Source organism: Globicephala melas, chromosome 7, assembly GCF_963455315.2.
Source record: "Globicephala melas chromosome 7, mGloMel1.2, whole genome shotgun sequence".
Classification (NCBI taxonomy): domain Eukaryota; kingdom Metazoa; phylum Chordata; class Mammalia; order Artiodactyla; family Delphinidae; genus Globicephala; species Globicephala melas.
In genome coordinates, this window is record NC_083320.1 from 27,163,136 (window position 1) to 27,183,235 (window position 20,100).

The window sequence follows — 20,100 nt, forward strand, 5'->3', positions numbered from 1 at the left end:
GATGACACTCCTCCAGATGGAGTCTGTCAAGTCTTCTTGTGAACACTTAGCCCCTCTGAACACTCTAATCATCTACAAACACATGCAGCCTTCCTTCAGAGGAATGCAGTTTGCTGTCACCAACCGAAACAGTCCTCCAAAGGGAAATGATTTTGTTGGAAAAAAAAAATGCATTCTTTAAATCAGAGACTATACTCAATAGCCTCCTGTGACTTTAAGGAGAGTCCTCCAAGGCTTATACTAGGCTGTGTGTGGCAAGAAGACGGGAGGTAAAAATTGGGAAGCTCTGCTACTAAGCACAGACGAACATAAGGGATGTGAAGAGCTAGCAGGCCAGAGAATTTAGCAGGCCAGGACTGTGCTGAACATCCAGGCAGAGAGGAGTCCAAGGAAATGATGAAGCAGGGAACAGAACTGGAGTTAAGAAACTGGCCCAGGGTTATATGCACTCACATCCCCAAACCTGAGCCACAGGAATCCATTATTATATGGCTTGATAAAGCATTGCGCGTGGGCGGAAAGAGCGAAATGTAGCTCATTAGGACTGGTTCAATGGCTTTCATAAAATAACTGATTGGAATTGAAAAAGCTTAGAGCTAAAGAGGGACAAAACTCTCTCTCACCATCAAAGAGGCTTAAAAGTATGTAGTGCTACTGCAAGAAGAGAAGGACTCACATTTGACATGCTCATAACAACAGCTCCTATCATATCAATTTTTTTTTTTTTTTTTGGTCTGGAAATTTGCCTTCTAACTTCTTGCTAATCAAAGCATGGTCCATGGTCCAAAAGCAACAACATCACCTGGGAGTTTGTTAAAATATAGAATCTCAGGCCCCTCCTCAGACCCACTGATTCCAAATCTTCATTTTAATAAGATCCCCAGTTGATTCATCTCTGCTGTAAAGTTTGAGACGCTTATCTCCCAGTATCTACTCTTATACCTTATCACCAATTCTCTGCATAGCTGACTCAGGAATCTTTTAATTTTGTTTACCCACTGATTATTTCTCCTCACTAGAAAGAAAGTTCCATTAGGGAAGGAAAAGGGCATGGAATTGGTGTTAAAGAAATATTCACTGAATGAATAAGTGAATTTTCCTCCAGTCTGAGATTAAGTCTGGATGATATGTTAAGGTCCCCATATCTTTACCACTAGACAATCTCACTCTCTTTTCTTTCACTTTTATCTGTAGGGAAGATGAATTTTGCTTGCCAAGCCCAAATCCCTGTCTGTGCTCTTTATCTCCCTTCCATTAGGACCTTGCTCTTTAAGTGTGTCCTTCTTCTGCTTCCATACATAGCACACCCCCCGACCCCCTCCCCTTCAGTTTAGGACTCTCAGTGTTAGTAAGAGAAGGGGACGTCACCGCCCTCCTTGCCTTACATATTCTCTTTCCTGAGAACCCTGGCCTTCTTAAGAATGTTATTTTCATATCCTATTATTTTCATATCCTTATTTACTTATTTACTTCTCGAGGTCTTGTTTCTGTCCCCACAGTTTGATTGGTCTGAGTCAGACCCAGATTCAAAACTGGTCCTAAAACTTGTGCAATTCTCTCAGTCCCTGGTCCTTCATTTTTTAAGTGGAGATATAAGAATCTACATTGGAGTCACTGTGATAATTAAAGTGCCAGAGGCTGGCACATGGCAGGTGCTAAAGTAATTTTAGATTCTCTTTCTTGGAGGAAAGCTGAGGCTAATTTTGAAACCAGCAAATTATATCTGACCAGGAACTTGACAATAGAGAATACAGTGATTCTGTTGTTAGGAAATATCTATTGGAAATCACTTGAAATATCATGTAAGAGTGACATAACGAAGTATCCCATTGCACTATTGTGATGACAGTGAAAAATTAGGAACAATGGGGAATAAACATGTCCAACGTCTACATGACAGAACATTATGCAGGTGGCAAAATGCTGTAAGAGATGAGTGGAAAAAAAGGCAGAATTCAAATTGTATGGTTCTGATCCTGATTATGTAAATTTAAATGCAATAGAGGAAAAGAAACAAGCTAAAAGGTTTAGAAAATGTTAACCATAATCTCTGGATTGTGTAATTATGGATGGCTACTATTTCCTTCCTTATACTCTTCTTAATTTTATAAACTTTACAAAATGTTGATTTATTGTTTTCATAACAGAAAACATAACTGAAATAAATAATAAATCCAGCAGTCTTTTATTTATTCTCATTCTTCAATTTTTCTGGAGAATTTGCATTCTAGCCTTGTTTTCTGTTACTTCAACTATCTTCTTTTTTCTTTGGTTTAAAAAAAAAAAAATCTTCCTTGAACTTTGTCAACCCATCCCTCATTCTGCATCCTAAAGGTGAATGCTAACAAGAATTTCCTCTCTGGTCCTCTTCTCATCTTTCTTGATAATGTCATCCACTTCCTATTTCCCTAATTTCTCTTCTCAGCTTTGGATCTACATGTTCTGCAATCTACTAGACCAGTCCACCCACATCCAGCCATCATGGCCTAAACTGGCCTCTTCATTTTATTCACTCTCTCACTCATTCATTCAGCATGTATTGGCTGTCTACTACGTGCTAGGCTATCTGCTAGAGACTAGGGATATGATAAAGATAAAAGGGGGGCTCTTTCCTCAAGCAACTTTTACCTACCTTTCTCCCCTGATTTTTCCAGCTGTCAAATTCAAATGTTAGAGTCACCATTGAGTTCTTCTGCTTTTCATCCCTCCTACTAATCAAGAGGTTGCTATTCTCAGGGTATAAATTTGAGTTCGGAAACAACTTCCACTTTCGTGACCTCTTTTTTAATGCCCACTGTCAACACCCTGTTTGAGCCTTTATTTTTTCCTGGATTATCCTATGACAGCTTACAAAGTGATGCTTTCTTCAATATGCTCTCACACACAACCCTGTCATATACAGAGCTATAAAATAAGTCCTGTGAAAACACAGTGTAGGTAATTGAGGTCTCCTATCCAGAATACAGTCAATAGATTTTCAGTGAATACTGAAAAGAACTCCTCAACTTGGCATTTACAGTCCTCTTTCAATGTATTAGGTTGAACTGAATGAAATTTTCATTTTGTAGTTCAAAAAGGGTAGAATATTAGGCATTCCTAATATTAGGAATATTAGGCATGGTACAACCTAACAGTATTCACGTATATTTCCATCCTTATCTTCTAAGAATCCCCTTCTTTTGCCCTGCATTCCAGAATATAAATGGGATCAGTCTATGCTTTTCTTGCATGTTCACTTCCTTTGGATCCTTTGCTAATATCGTTTGTTCTTCTCAGAGCTCCTCCAGGCATTATCTCTCCCTTGAATATTTCCGTTCATCCCTAAGTTCCACCTCAAAAGACTCATCCTCCACTGTTGAGTCTTCTCAACTGTTAGTAATCCTGCCCTGCAATGAGCCTGGGTGCTACTTCCTGGTTTTAATCTGCTGCACCCAGCTGAGCTCAGAAGGTGTTCTCTTGTATATACTCCCTCTACTCCCTTAGACCATCCTAATACATATTTGTGTAATTGTTAGTGCCCTCAGTTGTTCTTCTGGGTTAGTGAGTTGTACTTTAAGGGCGCATGCGCATTTTCACACTGTTTTCTGCTTCTTTATCCATTTTGGCCGTATGAAACTTCGGCCATGATTTCAATTAAAAAAAATAAAAGCCTTTGCAAGATATGGCATCAGTTATACTATTTAGCACTTGAATTTTCTGGCTAATTTTCTTATATAGATGATGCAATTCAGTAATATGACTTCATTGTAATGACATAGGAGATATTTTATGAATCCACTTATTTCAAAACTAATTTATCTCTGACATTCTTCTTTCAAGAATAAAAATCCTCAGCTTAAATACAAAATATATATTTAAAATATAAAATATACCAGAGCTTGAACATTACAGTTAAGTATTTGAAGATGTATTCACTCCTACCTTATATATATATAAACAAGAATCTACAAGCATACTGTTTTAACCTTATTTCAGTAACATATATTTCATGTGTATAATAAAACATTAAAATGATGATTATGAGCCAAAAAATCTACTAGAAAAAAATGTAGTATTCTGTGATTAATATGAAGGCCTTTGGGCCAGACTTGCGTTGACTGTCCAATTGGAATCTCAGTTCATTCATAATATGGAGACCATACCCATCTCCCCGGATTGTAGAGAGAGTTAAAATGTAGTAACGTATGTTAGGATATTATCTAGCACATAGTTAATAACAAAAATTATAGTTTTATTAATAAAAATGACAAGAATAGCATTCCCTAAAGCTATTATGATTCTAGAAGTTTCCTTACAGAATATATATATGTATATAAGCATATATATATAAAATGATGTCATACTTAGTAGTCCATAATAAGCAACGAAGCGTTTAAGAAGATTATGACATCATTCCTAGTATTACATTGAGAGAGAAAGAGAACAGCCTCCCCGCCCCGTCTGCTGCAGCAAAATTTTGGCTGAAGGCATGAAGAGCAGTAAACAATGCCAAGCCTGGGAGTAGTATTTAGGAAGCGTCCATAAGGCAAAACTCATACTGCAGTTTGGCGTCTTTCCCTTAGCTGGTGAAAGTGAAAGGGGACATTTCAAAAATTCTTTCCATCTTAACCTAAGACCAGAAAAACCCTTTTGCATACAGCCTGAAGAAATTTTGGCACGTGGTTTGCCTGATTTTCTACCTGATATTAATTATCTAATTAATTTTGATTAATTAGAAACATATAATGAATATTTGGGGTAACTGAAAAAAAAAATGGACCAAATGTCTGTTTTAGAGTCTGTAACCTCATGAAAAACAAGAACAAAAAAGTAATGGGGGGAAATATCGACAAAGTCATTTATCCATCAAATAATTAAATAAATATTTACTGAACTCCTGCTGTTGTCCAGGGACTATTCTATATGCTGAAGATTTCAGTGAAAAAAATCAGTAAAGGAATTAACTAATGTCAAGATGATATTGATTAGAAAAACCATGATACATGTCCCTGACTCTCTGAGAGTCCAATAGCCAAATTCTATTTTGATTTGACAATGTAACAGACTATTTGAATAAACCCTGATTTATTACACAAAATCTATTAACAAACCACAAGATGAATTTTAAAATGGTCCTAGAAAATCTAGGAATCAAGAAACTTTTGATGAGGTAATATGCCACTTCTCTAATACCCAGATAAATCGTAACAAAGCTGATTAATGCCTATTGACAATATACTGAATACATTTTTTAGTGGTTAAATAACAGCTTCATCCTTTTCCAATTCACGTAAATACCCCAAAGTTCAAAATTAATATAGTGAGTTGCTAAATGAGTCTGAAGATCAGGAAACAAACAGTTTCTCACCTGAAATACATCCTGTAGAAATTTAGTTAGATGGTAAAATACCAAATATATATATATATATAACCAAATATGAAATGTTTTCACTTACTCTGAGTGAAACCTAAAAAGAGAGAATGGTCCTAAGGGTTTTATAGTATCCAAGAGGAATAGTAAGTCCTGTTTGGAAATTTCATACATGATTCCACTGAGAAATTTCTGAGGAAAAAAACACAATCTATTTCACATATCTCTGAGACTAGCCTATTAGATTTTGTTCAATATCTGAAATAATGCAGTTTCCTTTTTTAGAACACACAGATTTATTTTAATGAATTCATTCTCCTGTGCAAAAATATTATGTGACGCTGCCTACACTCTGGAAGAGGGGGGGTGACAGTGGCATCTGCACCTTCCTTCTCTCCCACAATAACTACCCACCGCAGCAAGGCTCTTAAAAAGTGCTTGTGGAATGAATAAATTAAGGCTTTCATAATTACACATTGCGGAGAAAATTAAATAAGCACAATGCGTTCATCTCCTTCAACTGCTACAAATATTCACACTCACAGGTGTACACTTGCATACTTCTGGTATTTCAAGATCAGTTGTTAAACATTAGCCATTTTTTAAGTACATTTAAGAAAACAAACCTTACTGAATAAAATATTTTGGACTGATACTCGAGGTGAATGCCAAGGAAAGACTTAAAAGATGTATTGATCTTCTCAGCAAGGTGGAAAATGTCTTCTGTTTTTTAAAAGGCAAATTACAAATATTGGTTTTACTGACATGAGCATATGTTCAAGTCAAAGATCATCATAAAGAATTAACAATCCCATAATTGGCATCTCCGATCAATATATATCCTGATGTTGAATTTGAAGATTAATATTTTTCACATAAGGCATAAGGCCCAGGATCAATGATTCAACTGCTTTCACGGCAAGATGAAAGATTACTTTCTTATGCTGTCAATGCTAAATAAAGCATATGTAAAATCGGTTCTTTCAATAACGAACAACCTCAACCTTTAAATATATACAGTGCTGAAGACTAAAGCATCAGTGAAGAAGTTACAATATTTTATTCGCAAAACCCAACAATACTGAGTCATCCCTGGGCTTTCGTCTCTAGTGCTCATTCTACCTGGGAAGGGCAAGCCATTTTATTTAGCCATTTAAAAAATATCACTTACTAGCAGGATTCCCTCAGATAAAATCATTACTTAGCACATTTCTCTTAAATTCAAATTATTTAATTTTTCATTAAGAGAGAATTTTGGATATTTTTTAAAGCTGTTACAGTGATAAAAATCCCTAAAAAAGCCAGAAATATTGATATTTGCTAACAACTTGCAGCACAGACAAAAAGCATAATTCTTTAGACATCTTAGAATCAAAATAGCCTTGGACAATGGCATTCTCGGCATAGCAAATCATACATGCTATAGACAATGATCAATGTAGGCTTAAGGATAAAAGACCAACCATAGAGAGATTAATTTAAATAAAACATTCCAAATCCTCCCTCATTTTCCCTCATTTAAACACCCAAACAAAACATGTGGTACCTTTTACTTTTCTGAATGAGTAGTTTCCAATCAATGTTTCCTCGGTTAGAGACAACAAGCTGAAGAACCTACCGAAACAAAACAAAAGAAAAAAATTCATATATAGATTTATTAGCTAAATATTGAAAACTGTAACTCACCAGCAAGCAAACGCATTCGTATATCCAGATAATAAATCTACGTCTTGAGATCTGTAGCACAAAAAATGCAGTACTTGAATTTTTAGAAAGCCCAGTAAGGAATTTAAAAGCATTTTACTGTGAGATCACATATAGCAGATGCTTTGAAAAATGGATTAAAAAGAAAACAAAATAAAATGTAAAAAAACCCAAACCATTACCAGAGCATATGCAGCGATACCACCCAAGTCTAGCCTTTGAGAATTGCTGCAGAATCCTTCTCCCCTAGCATTATCTCCGCGGGCTGGCTCAGGCTCTCTAGTTCCAGACAGACGCAGTCTGCAAACCACCAGCTCCTGTCTGTGTGTGTCGGGGAAAGGGAAGCTGCAAATTAGAAAAAGTCCCCGCAGTGGCGAAAAGGAAAATAAGGCGAGTGGGAGAGGGTGAGAGAGCTCACTAGCCTCAGAATTTTCGAGAATGATGACAAGCCACCCAGTTCCGCCATCATTCACTGACAATAAGATGTAGCCCTGGCATATGATTTAGAGGTTTGCATAGGGGCTTCTGGTATCAAATGCCTGACAGGCATCTTAATTGCCTCCATCCAAGTGTGTCCCCAGGAGTCGAGTCTATAAGCCTATGAATGTCATCATCTGTTCTCCTTTGTGTTAATGCCAGACACATACACACACACACACACACACCATGCTTAAATAGAGAAACCATTTTCCGGCATATAGGATTACAAAGAAGTTGGGCTACATAAACTGGACATGACAAAATAGTTTATGGGAATTTTTATTATCTGCATTCATGGCATCAGAGATTTTTGAGGTTTTGTCATTAGCAGAAAATTACAATATTTTTTGAAACTGAGTATCACATATTGCTTATTTATATTCCAAATAAATAACTGTGCTCATTAGAGAAATGTTTATATTTATGTATATTTTTTAATGGAAAATTCAATCCCCTTGTAACTGTGATAATTACGCACTTGGCAATGGTTTCCTTACAAGGGAGAATGCAGCAAAAAACAAAGAGGATTAGGAAACCAGGGTTGATGTGTGATTTCTGGGGGCAATCTATTTTATCCCCTTCACATAAAAAAGCAAAAAAGAGGTAGCAACCAGCTTGAGTATCGAGACTTTACAGTCCCTGAGGACCAAGACAGGGAATTGAATCTCTGACATAATCAGTATCCCCTTTATGTTAGTAACTGAAAGTAACAGTTGATATCCCAGTTTTACAGTGCCCCTTATGTAGGGAGGTTAAGTATGGAATAATTCCCTGCATTTATTTCCTGGACAAAAGGGATGGGGAAAATGTTAATAAATAAATTAATTTTTACAGCATTCTTAGCTTCCTGCATCAGTGAATGTAGCAAAATGCCATGTGTACCAAAAGGGCCGGCTGTGAAGAAGACTGCTGGGAGGGAGCATCACCATGGTTACCGGAAACAGAAAGTAGGAAAAAAAATAAGGTGATGATAGAGAAGATGGAAGCAGACTACAGTGGAGGAAATTCAGAGACAGAATGACATGCTTCATTTTCTTCTTTCTGGAAACAACTGTCTATCAGTTTTATATTAGATTTCAAACGCATTAGGATGAATCTGCATTCTCTATCAGCCACCTTTCTTCTCTACTTTTTGATCACCAGCTAATTGTGCTTTCATAAGTCTGGTTCTTTTGTATGACATGGATCCTGACACTCCTTGCCTCTGACCCTCTCCTGGATTCATGGACACCTCTGAACCTAGTCCACACCCTCTGACTCACAGTTGTGAAAGCTGAGGCCCAGGGAATCTGACCAAGGTCACAAAACTGACAGGAGATCCAACAGAGACACCATCCCAGGTTCCTGGTTTGGGTCCCCTGTTTTTCTTCTCTCACCAAGTGACTTTCTTTATGTGCTCTCTTCCATTCTGTTTGCAAGCACAACAAATTCCAGAAACACCCTTTGTCTTTGATTTTCTAAGCCTTCTTCTATTTGTTAAAGCAGAGATCTTCCTCTTTAAAATTATGCATTGCAATTAATCCGAGGACTAGCTTTGTTTAATAGCTGTGCTGTACTGTACTGGACGTCTGGAGAATCTGGGGTAATTATGTCACTGCTTTTCTTTCATTTCCAGTCTGGCAGTCAGATTGGCATGATCGCCCTTTTGTGAACCTATCTTGTAGAGCCTGAACTTAATCAGCATTTACTAGGCCCTCCATCCTCCCTGGCATCATTCTTTCTGCAAGCATGAAATTGGGCAATCGAATTGAATCAGCCTCCCAATGTTCTTCCTAGTTATAGACAATGTGAACCTTCCTGGGGTTACCCAAATAATGAAGCTGCAAAATTAAAAAAAAAAAAAAAAAAAAAATCACTCAAAGCAACCACTGGGGGGCGTATTTCTGTTCTACTTAGTAAAAAATGTGAGTAGGATTTTGACCTTGATGTTTTACTGCTTTTATTTCCTTTATAAAATGTTCTTTCGATATTCGGTTCTTATGACTCGTTGCTTTTAGGTTAACTCATTGATAAGTAGAGCCATATTGCCTTTTTTGATGTTTAATATACAGCTGCTGCCACCACTATTACCCTCTGTCCCCAGTTGTCATCTATAAAATAAATTAGTCACAGTAAAAAAAAATATATGATTACCCTAGGTAACAATTACAAGAGATTTCAGGTTTCAGTGAATCCTACATAGTGGTTAGGATTCTTTTCCCCTCAAAAGTATCCTTTTAAATATGATCTTTCTATTAAACGTCTATTTTTTTCTTCAGTGATTTTGGACATGAAGGTTATTTTTCAAAGCAAATGTTTTGTTTTAATATGCTGTCCTCTATTGTTCACTTCTGAGCATAAAAAACGATGCACAAGACTATCATTTCTTGAAACATGAATCATTTTATCAAGACCTCATAAAGCATACATAGTGGTCTTGGTCAGTTTAAAAATTAGCTCAGCTTCCAAACATATTTGATACTCCTCGGGAGTCATTTAATATTTGGAGATACCTGGTTCAATCAATGAGAATGAGTCTAGCACCCTTTGTCGGCTCATTTAACCAATTTTAATGGCACACACACATATATTTCAGACAACTGATAGGTTCTACGTATGGGAAAAAAAGAGAACAACATTCCTCCTCAAGGAACTTCAATTATACTGAGTGGTACACAGAAGTAAACAGAAATCTAAGTTCACAGTTCTTTTTCTCACTTTGATGAGACACGATGTCTCTGCCACTCTGGTATATCTGCTTTATCTCAGGTCCTGATCTTTATGAATCCCCTGATCCCAAATTCAGTTAGCTCACCCCTGTGGCTCTTCTGGAAGACTCTTGGTTTTGTTCCTTAAGTGCACTAGTCTGAATTTCTTAAGCACTTTAGGAGAGGATAATGGAGGTACTTTTTCCTTACGTCCTTGAAGCCTTTGGTCATATCAGTTTCCCAGCTAGGGCTTTCATACCTTGCCCATTAGTGCCCACCATAACCAATAGTTTATTTCAGCAATAGTCTACTGTTTTTTCTCCAACCCCCATCTTATGCTTCCTTTTTAGTCCATTTAAAGTTCTGTCCTCTTTTATAATGGCTTCCAGAACTCTCCCAGGATACAGTGCCACAAAGCTCTTTCCTTCCTCTGAATCACGATATCAAAAAAAAAAAAATCACTGTGATGCTATAATGCCTGGTATTATATATGACCTCTGGCTGATCTTCAGTTGTGTATACTCAGTTATTCTGGTATTGACCAATTAAAAAGGCATAAGATATGCTTCTCATATAAATTATTAAGTTCCTATAATGTGCCAACCTCTTTGAACACATTATTTTATTCAACAACTCTGTTAGGAACCTCCTTTTCACAGTTGAGGAAACAGGTCCAATTAGGTTTAGTTAAATGCTAAGGACACACAGCTGGTAAGTGGTGGAGCAGAAATTCAGTCCCTGGACTTCTGAGCTAATTAGGTTGTAATTCAGCTTAACACTTCTAAGGTATCAGAATAGGAGAGATAAATTAAACATAGAATTAAGACTTTTCCATTTTTCTAGGACAGGTACTTAAGACAGACTATGTATTGCTCTAGGTGTGCATGAAAGAGATAGTAGCAGAAACAAGAATTTTTACTTTCAGGATTATTTCAAATTCCATCAGTTCATACTTAAATGATGTATAGTGTGAACACAAACATTCCTATAGCTGAGGAAGACATGGTAATTTTATTTACTACTATCTGGTCTATTCTTGGCAGAGTATACAGAGCCACATGCATGGGATACATGCTCATGTGTTTTTAAAAAACTTCATTGTTTGACAATTTGAGTTTATTGTGTATGTTTTTAAACATCTTGTTGCAATTAACCTATGTCTAAGAAGCATAGATTATAATAAAAAAATACCTGTCTCACCTAGTCAATCACTACCCTCATTTCATTATATCAAGTTAGAAATAATCAAATACCATGGTGAATCTTAAAGGTTACATCAGAGAATATTATATCAACACCATATTGTATAATGCCTGCCTTATTTAAATTGAATTTATTTAGTCAGATTTTGGCTGTGGACACTTTTCTTCCAAATAACTCCATTCCCTCCCTCAAGCCTTTCCTCAAACATTATCTTCTCAAGGACGCTTAACCTAACTATCCTATTTAATACTGCAGTCTGCAATTTCCATTCTTTTTATTTTTATAATTAAAAAAAATTTTTAAACTTTATTGGAGTATAATTGCTTTACTATGGTGTGTTAGTTTCTGCTGTATAACAAAGTGAATCAGCTATATGTGTACATATATCCCCATATCTCCTCCCTCTTGCATCTCCCTCCCACCCTCCCTATGCAATTTCCATTCTTAACCTCCTTTATCCTATTTTGTACAATACTTATCATTGTCTAATATACTACGTAATTTACTTATGTTTATTCTTTATTGTCTTCTCTCCTCATTCACTTGTAATCTCCATGAAGGCAAACTCTTTGCCCGTTCTGTTCACTAACGTATCCCAGGTACCTAGAACTGGGCCTGGTACATAACTGGTACACAATAAATATTCATTGAGCTCACGCCTATATGAATAAATAATTAAAATTATAACACGAAAACTCATGTAAAAAGCATGAATTACTTCCTAAAATTTCTGAATTCTGAGCTCATCAGTGGAGTACATTCAGTTTCAGAAATCACTAGACAAAACTCATGGTTTTAAGTATTTCATTTAGTTTATGTCTTGGTTAACAAATATACAAGTTTTAGGCTTTTCATCTTTGGCACATTTATAGCCATTTTGAGCACATCTCTCCTTTTACTTCAGATGTTTAAAAATATTTATTATCCATGTGTTTATTATTGATTTGTACAAAAATTCTTCTAGCAATTTTTTTATTTGCTTGTGAATCCTTACTTATGACTTGCATATTTATCTTCATCTTTCCAATTACCTAAAAGTGGATACAAACTGCTTCCTTTCACTACTGGAGATACAACCAGCCTGTGGGGAAACCATATTTACCGGAGAAATGGGCAAGCCATGAAAGAAAATTATAAGAATTAGTGTTGAGGAATTCTCACTTAATAAAATTGTAATTTAACGGTCAGTCAAGCAGAATCATCTTCAGGAATTATGAATTGCTTGGCGGATCTTCCTGGAAGCAGGAGATGAACCTTCGTTTTATCTAATGTCTCCACAAGTGGGACCATTACAGTTCAATGGAAGACTGGATAAGGACACAAAATCAGATGCTGCAAAATCAAATGCTGCGTTGCTTGACATTAGATCTAAAATCCTGATTTGTTTTTGAAAACTGCTAAAAGGAGTTATTTTGTTTACTGCTCTCTAAGCTGTGAAGACTGTTACCTCAATATTCTAAATCTTTGTCATTCCTTCAATACTCAGCAACCTCAGAGAACTGGAGAACTAGCAGTAATTGAGAGGTAAGCTAGGGCCAATCCATCTGAGTTAGGCAGTCTTTAACCTGAACATCACTAGATTATTCTGAAAAGGTTTAAATTCTGCAAGCTCCTACAGCATTTGTTTTTGCAGTGTTTAGTATTTCCAGTTCAAATCATAAAACGTCTGCTGTGATGGTTTAATAAATGCAATGTCATATGTGAAATGATTTCTGAAAATGTATATATTACAGGAATTTATTTCGTGAACAGCCAAAATCCACATTCTGAAAATTCATGAAGTCCATACTTATTCTCCCGCTGTTTAGGAGAGAGTAGACGTTAAGGTGATCGCCAACAAGAAATACATATGAAATTTCTTAGTCCCTGTCATTCCTCTTCCTCTAGTCCTTGTACCAGGATTACATTAGAGATGGGAGGAGAGAATTAAGGGATATGGGTATGTGGTTACACATAGGTTAAATAAAACAGCTTGTCAGAACTACATACACTTTGACTGTTTAGAATACGTTCAATGGTATATCTAAAAGTGCACTAAGGTCCTAAATCCTCCTATTGACTGGAACCAAAAAATATAATGATGGATACCAAATCCCTGTGTGAAAAGAAAGAACTGTAATGTAGAGTGGGGGCACTTTTATGTTTCATCCTATCATCAGATTTCTAAGCTACGAAAGACATACTGACTTTTAATTTCAAAGGAAATATTATACATGATCAATGTCTACAAATGAATATTCTTTCCCAACTGTACCATCAAGTTGGCTAGAAAGAGTTCATGTGGGAAGGATCCTATATAGCAATGTTTGAAATTACATTATATTTATACTATCATTTTTCCATAGTTTTGTGGCTTTTCTTCCCTCTTTTGCTTCTAATAGCAAACCTATAATTGAAGAAATAAGAGTGTTTTATTTAATACCCCAGAAAAAATAACTCAAGATTTTTTTTCTAGACGTTTTCCATCTACTGTGACTTATTTTTCAAGTGGATTGTGACAATATGCTGTTTGCAAAGGTAGCCATTGTAAATACCTGGGCCAACAAATGTGTCTGGGAGAGAAATTTCCACATCCCTAAGACCCCTAACTTTTTTTTCTTAAACTGCCACACTCTTATTGTTTTTTTTCCTTCCTTTCTAATTCTTTATGTTTTGCCTACCCCTTCCCAACTCTTCCTTCTCCTTTTACCCCAAAGTCAGGGGGAGCATGGTCAAGGAAACAGGAAAATATTTAAGGAATTATTTAAACAAACTTTCTACCAAGGTCCTGCGGTTTCAAGATAGTTGAGGGCAGACTCCATGCGTTTTATACCATTTTCTTTCTATAATATCTAGTGACTCTTTCTGCACTGGGGCACAATAAATAATATTAATTCGTTTTGTGGATGTTGACTTAGAAAAAAGTGGAATTGGAGATGGGGAGAAAAACATGTGGTTATTGTGATCACTGTACAGAGTACTACAGCACGGTATCTATTTATTTTGAACCCAGTAGAACTAAAGAAATAAAGAAAAGGGAATAGAGTGCCCAGCTTATAGACACCTTCTGCTGAAACACCTGTGGGCACATAGATGCCATACAAGAAAAAAGCAGAAGGTGCCTAAATGACATGTTTTTCTAGATAGCAAAGGCTGATTACAATTTTCTTATTACTTCATATGTTAATTTGGAGCTGCTCAATAAAATGTATGATTGATTGATTGGCTGATGAGAGAAGGGGATGTGAAAGCTATGCTAAATGAACAAAGACTGCACAAAGGGAAACCTTCAGAAACTGGCAGTCAGGACATTCCATTAAAAGCCAAGTGCAATGAAAGAGAAACTTATTTTACAATTGGGGAAAAGTGAAGACGATAAAATAGCATAGAAATGCTAAGATGGACCCAGTGCTATATGTATCACCTGAAGAAGAAAAGTAAATGAAAAATTATGATGTGTGTTAGGAAAGTTAAGACGCTCAGATCAAAAGGGGAAAAGTAAGAATATGTGAGAAGGGTAGAGAAGGGTTAGAGGATCAAGAGCTTTGGAAGCAAACAGGGTTTCAATTATAAATCAGTGAGCCAGTCTGACAGGTGAGGCGGGCTGAGGCACTTGAAAGATCTCATTCAATGGCTGGCATTACTGAATGCCCAGCTGAGTCTGAACAAGAGTAGTTTTAAACAGACACATTGTTCTAAAGAAATCTTAAGTTTCATGTGCCCTCCAATGCAGTCTTATAAATCTTGAACAGCATCTATATTCACCAACGACTTGCAATTAGCTTCACTCCAGAATTTGCTAGACACAGCAAGTCCTTGACAGGGAATATTTTAATTTGGATGGCTGGCCCTCTACTCAGGATTTACATGTATTGATGATATGCAAATCAGTTCGGTTCAGTCTCATCAACAGCATAAATTAAGTGCATCCTATCATGAGGATTATCTTGGAAAGAGAGAATGTCACCTTCAATATGCCTATGGCCTGGAGGTGAACAGTCTGTCTCTGAGTGAGGGAGAGTGAAAAACAGACAAAGAGCATTTCCTCACTATTGATTGGCTGCCTGCATGCTTCTTTAGGTTAAATGCTTGATTACTTACATAAAATATCTTTGCTCGGAGTAATTTTCTTTTTAACATCTGTTCACAGAGACAAGAGATCCAAAGATAGCATTTTGATTTAGAATCCCTGATACTGCACATAGGCAAATAATAGGAGAAAACAATCTTCAATTCTGCCCTTTGTTTAAAGACTGCATATTTCATTAATAAACGATACCTTTTAGCATAGGACACATGTTTTGTACTAGTGAGGATGGAGTTACAACTTCCTGTTACACTTTCTAAGTAACTTAGTAAACAAAGAGCTAAAGGCTCCAGAGAGGAAGGTCACAAAATTATATGACAAATGTAAGAAAAAAAACCCTATGGTTTAGGAAGTACTACCAGTGACTGATATATTTAAGAATTTATAAATCATGCCTAGAAATAGCTGATGAAAGGAAAACCACATACAGCTCATTCTACAGAGTAATTTAAAGACATTTTCCATGGAGTTTGCAATTCCCCCCAATATACGTTATCCAGCCAGCGTATTACGACACCATCAATGTAAAATAATTTTTAAAGTCTGGATTTAATAACAGACAAAAGAAAATGGTGAAAGTATTCTTGAGGCCCAATTACAAGTGGACTGGTCAAGTGGTGAACCTGTGTGAGGTACCTCAACTCGGTGTTTCTGATGCCGGGCGTTGAAGACACTGCGGTGCTTACAGTGAGGGGTAAGAACAAGTCAAAGGTGGTAGAAGGAGGTCTGGAGTCCTGCACAGCTGTTGGAAGCTTTGAACTAGGTGAATGTATGACAGTATTGAATGGAAAAGGCATAAGCAGAATGGCATCTCTACCAAGGATAGATGTACATCAAGCATGTTGCAATGAGGGTATATGGGGAGAGGGAAACAGAAGTGGAGGTCAGAGGTAAAAGGGAAAAATTTTAATATTGTGAAGCAAGAATAGGGACTGTCATGTTCTGATGATCAGGTGCCCCCAAGATAAAGACTATGAAGAACTCAATTCTTTGCCCCTGGGGTTCACATTACCACCACTGCCACCAGCAACAACAAACAAAAGGTTATGAAAAAACACCACGACAGAGGATTGAAATAAAATAGGATAATTTCCACCAAATGTAAAGGTATTTCGTCTCTTATGCCAATGAAGCCAACAGGAGTTCTGTGAAAAGAGGGGTGAGGGGTCAAATTATGTGTGAATATGAACTTGTGCCAAGAACAAGCACAGTGCATTACCACAATATCTTCTCTAACTAAAGATTATATTAAAATTAGGAAATTCATTTTTTAAAAAACATGACATTTTATTGTTTCCTTTTATTTTTTTTATTCATGTTTCCTTTCCTATTATTCCTTCTTTACTAGCTACAATCAGTAATGCCAGGTAGCATCCAGAAAAAAAAAAAATTGCTCTAATCAAGGACATTTTAAGATGAACTAACTTTCATTTCACACTGACTACTAAGAGTCAAATGAGGATACAAAGAGGATTCCAAGACTGGATTTATGACATACACTTTAAATAAAATCTGCAAATATTGCTCATAAAATTCTAACGTTGTCTTCACCATTCTTGCTGTATTTCTACAAGTTTTGCTCCTGATGCCTGTAAACTGACAGCCACAGAAGAAAGCTTACTCTTTCAAGTACAAAGTAACTATAAGATGAATAAAAAACCTGTTTATGTCAGATGAGTGCAATGTTACTTTAGCTTCACGGTTTTATCTTGATTAAAGACCAAAACCTCTATCCGGGATTTGGGGACAGCACAGCTCATACCCATGTTAATATTAACTTGGTCTGTAGAGCTTGGAACTGATTTCAGAGCTTGGGAGTTCCACTGTTGATTTAGTTTGAAAGAGGCCAAGAGATTCCACTGTGAGCTAGAGAACTATCCTGGGTTTGGATGGGGAAGCTGGCATGGGAGGATGGCAGGGGATGGGGGTGTCCTTAATCCTAAACTTGATTCAGATGGCCTCTGAAGGAGGATTGTTTGAAGATTATTTGATTCATTTGTTGACTGGATTGTTTTAAATTTTTCTAATGTTGATGAGAAGTGATATTATTTTCTTAATATTTCTATTTAGGCAAATGTAAATAATAACAGTAAGAGCTAATGTTTGCTGGGTGCTTAGTATTTGCCTACACTGTAGTAAGCACCTCACACATATTAATAGGACCTTACAAAGAAAATCTTTTATTACTTCCATTTTATAAGGAGGCAAGCTGAGACACAGAGGGGTTAAGATAACTTCCTCAAGGACAAACTGCTAGTAAACTGAAGAGCCTCCATGAACCAGATGATCTAGCATGAGTTTCACCATCAGCCTAAATTTTTCTGCCTATGTTTTTTTTGAATTCCTGATGGGAGTAGCCCATTCTGTTCACTATTGGGAAATGGGGAATTCTTGAAACAGTTCAAACAGAGCACTACCAAACCCAATCACTTTCCTCACTTAGCTCAGCGTGCCCAACAAACACACAGGCATTCAACATCCCTTCATCTGAATTTTATGCAAAACCAAAAATATAGAAGTAAAGGACATTCCAACATAGAGCGTACAATCACATCTCCTTTGTTCTTCGCCATCTTTAGCCTGGCTTCCTCTGAAAAGAGAACTTGTAAAATCATTGGGTCTCTGTGTACATCTTCCTTACTCCATCCTCATCCCTCCCTCCCACCACTGTCAAAAGAAATAGTCCTGGAAAAGTTAAAAAGAAAAGAATTGCTGTTTCCTGGACATCTGGGCTATTCTGCATTCCTTCCCTGAAATTAATGAGATGCTAAGTGTCACCTGTTTACCGATCTCTGTCCTCTGTCCAATTTATCATAATGTATGATCTCACAGGAGATAGTCATAAAAAAGCTTTAATTTGAGACTATAAAGAGATGCAGCACAAGCTGGAAAGCCTGGAAATTGAACCAAACGGTATTTCTGGTATGAATCATAAAAATGAAATTATAGACAAGTAGGCATGCTCTTTATTTGTAATAAAGTCACAAAAAGCAAAACCCTCACCAATCTATTTGCCCACAACGAAACTCAAAGATGCCACCGCACTAACTCAAACATGACATAGGTACGACATCCACTGGGGAAAAAAAGTCATATATTCGCAAGTTTTAAAAAATCTCAGAATTCTTTAAACTACACTGTTCTTTCGGAACCTACTAAATAAATGCAAGAAAGGTAAAAGCAGAAGAAATACACATTTATGTCTCATCATTTTTCAGATGAATGTTTCAGTTTTCAAAAAGATTACAACTGATCCACAAAATAAAATGCTTTATGCTTTTCTATCTGAAGAACTAAATAACAAAGCAACCTCAGGAAAAGGTGAGAACACAGTCAACAGTCTTTTCTTCTGTTCTATTTACTATCCTAAAGCTGTAAGACAAGGATTCACATTGCATCTGACAAAGCTAGCTTATTTCTCTCCCTGCTTCCCACGTGTCCTGTGTCTCCTAATTATCCTCTAAACACAGAAAGACTCATACTGGGGCCACTATTTAGCACTGCTCCAAATAACTGAATGCTTGTTTGATGACATGAGTAACAATCATGATAGTGTGGTACTTTACATTTTTTACTATGTACTCTCACATCAATTACTTCATTTTACCCCCAAAGCAATGACATCCCAGTCTTAATTTCTAAATACCACTTATCACTAAAAGGAACCAGAACTCCTTAGAAAAAAGTGGGTGACCCCAGGTCTGGGGCAGGGAAAGTACAAAGAGTCCCTGGACATCTTGTTGCCCCACAAAACAGGGAAGTGCTGAAGGATTAATGGGGCTCGTCAGAAGGACACCACTGCTGTCTTGGAAGGGCTCCCAGTGGCCAAATTTGAGATAATTTAGGCATCAAATATAATAATGATGGCGCTAGATTAAAAGGCATTGAATAAAATAAAATCCTTGAGTCTATAGTGATACTCTGTCACAGGTGGAGGAGGGGACAGACAGGTGGTGGGAGGGACGGAAGAAAGAGAGAGAGAGAGAATCCTAGAGAAGGGGAGTGGTGCAAAAGTCTTCTTTAAAGGAGAATGCTAGTTAACAGGAGTAGAATGATATATATATACATATATACACATATATATATTTTTTTCAAATCACCATTGCATCCCTCAATATAACAATGAACACAGGCAAGAATCATGAATGTATGCTGAAGCTACTGGGTGAAAGGTTGTTAGGAAAAGATATTCCCATGGCCTCAAAGTATCACCCACAGACTCCTTCTTTGTTACAGAGGGAGAAAGGTGCTTTAAACAATTAAGTGCCAGAAAGTTCCAAGATTGCCAATTTCCCCCCCAAAATATATACTCTGAAACTAATCATGAGGAAGCAAATAAAAAGTCCCATCATGTGGAATATTCTACAAGACACCTGCCCTGGAATTTCCAGAAACATTAATGTCATGAAAGAAAAAATAAAAGGTAGGAGCTCTCCACTGTATTAAATGAGACTAAAGAAACATGGCAATCTTGATTGACTCTTGAATTTAGAAAAAAAAAAAGCAATACGGGACGTTTTTGAGACAATTCAGGAAATCTAAATATGGGTTGTATACTAGAAGAGATTACTGAATATATGTTAAATTTCTTGTTTCTGGTAAAGGCATTG

The 20,100-nt window shown here is 36.6% G+C and overlaps 1 protein-coding gene across 26 annotated transcripts in view; it reads right to left on the reverse strand.

Annotated features, from left to right (window-relative positions):
- Positions 1-20,100, reverse strand: part of MAP2 (microtubule associated protein 2) — a 277,955-nt gene that overhangs the window by 138,034 nt on the left and 119,821 nt on the right. For 8 of the 26 annotated variants that reach the window (XM_060301894.1, XM_060301902.1, XM_060301899.1 and 5 more), the window contains exons 1-2: positions 7,237-7,608; positions 6,897-6,964 (exon numbers count right to left, since the gene is read on the reverse strand). The gene's annotated coding sequence lies outside the window, so the exon portion shown is untranslated. Of the gene's footprint in view, positions 1-6,896; positions 6,965-7,236; positions 7,611-20,100 lie in introns of those variants that run through there. The other 18 variants (XM_060301922.1, XM_060301911.1, XM_060301907.1 and 15 more) reach the window with 6 other exon arrangements.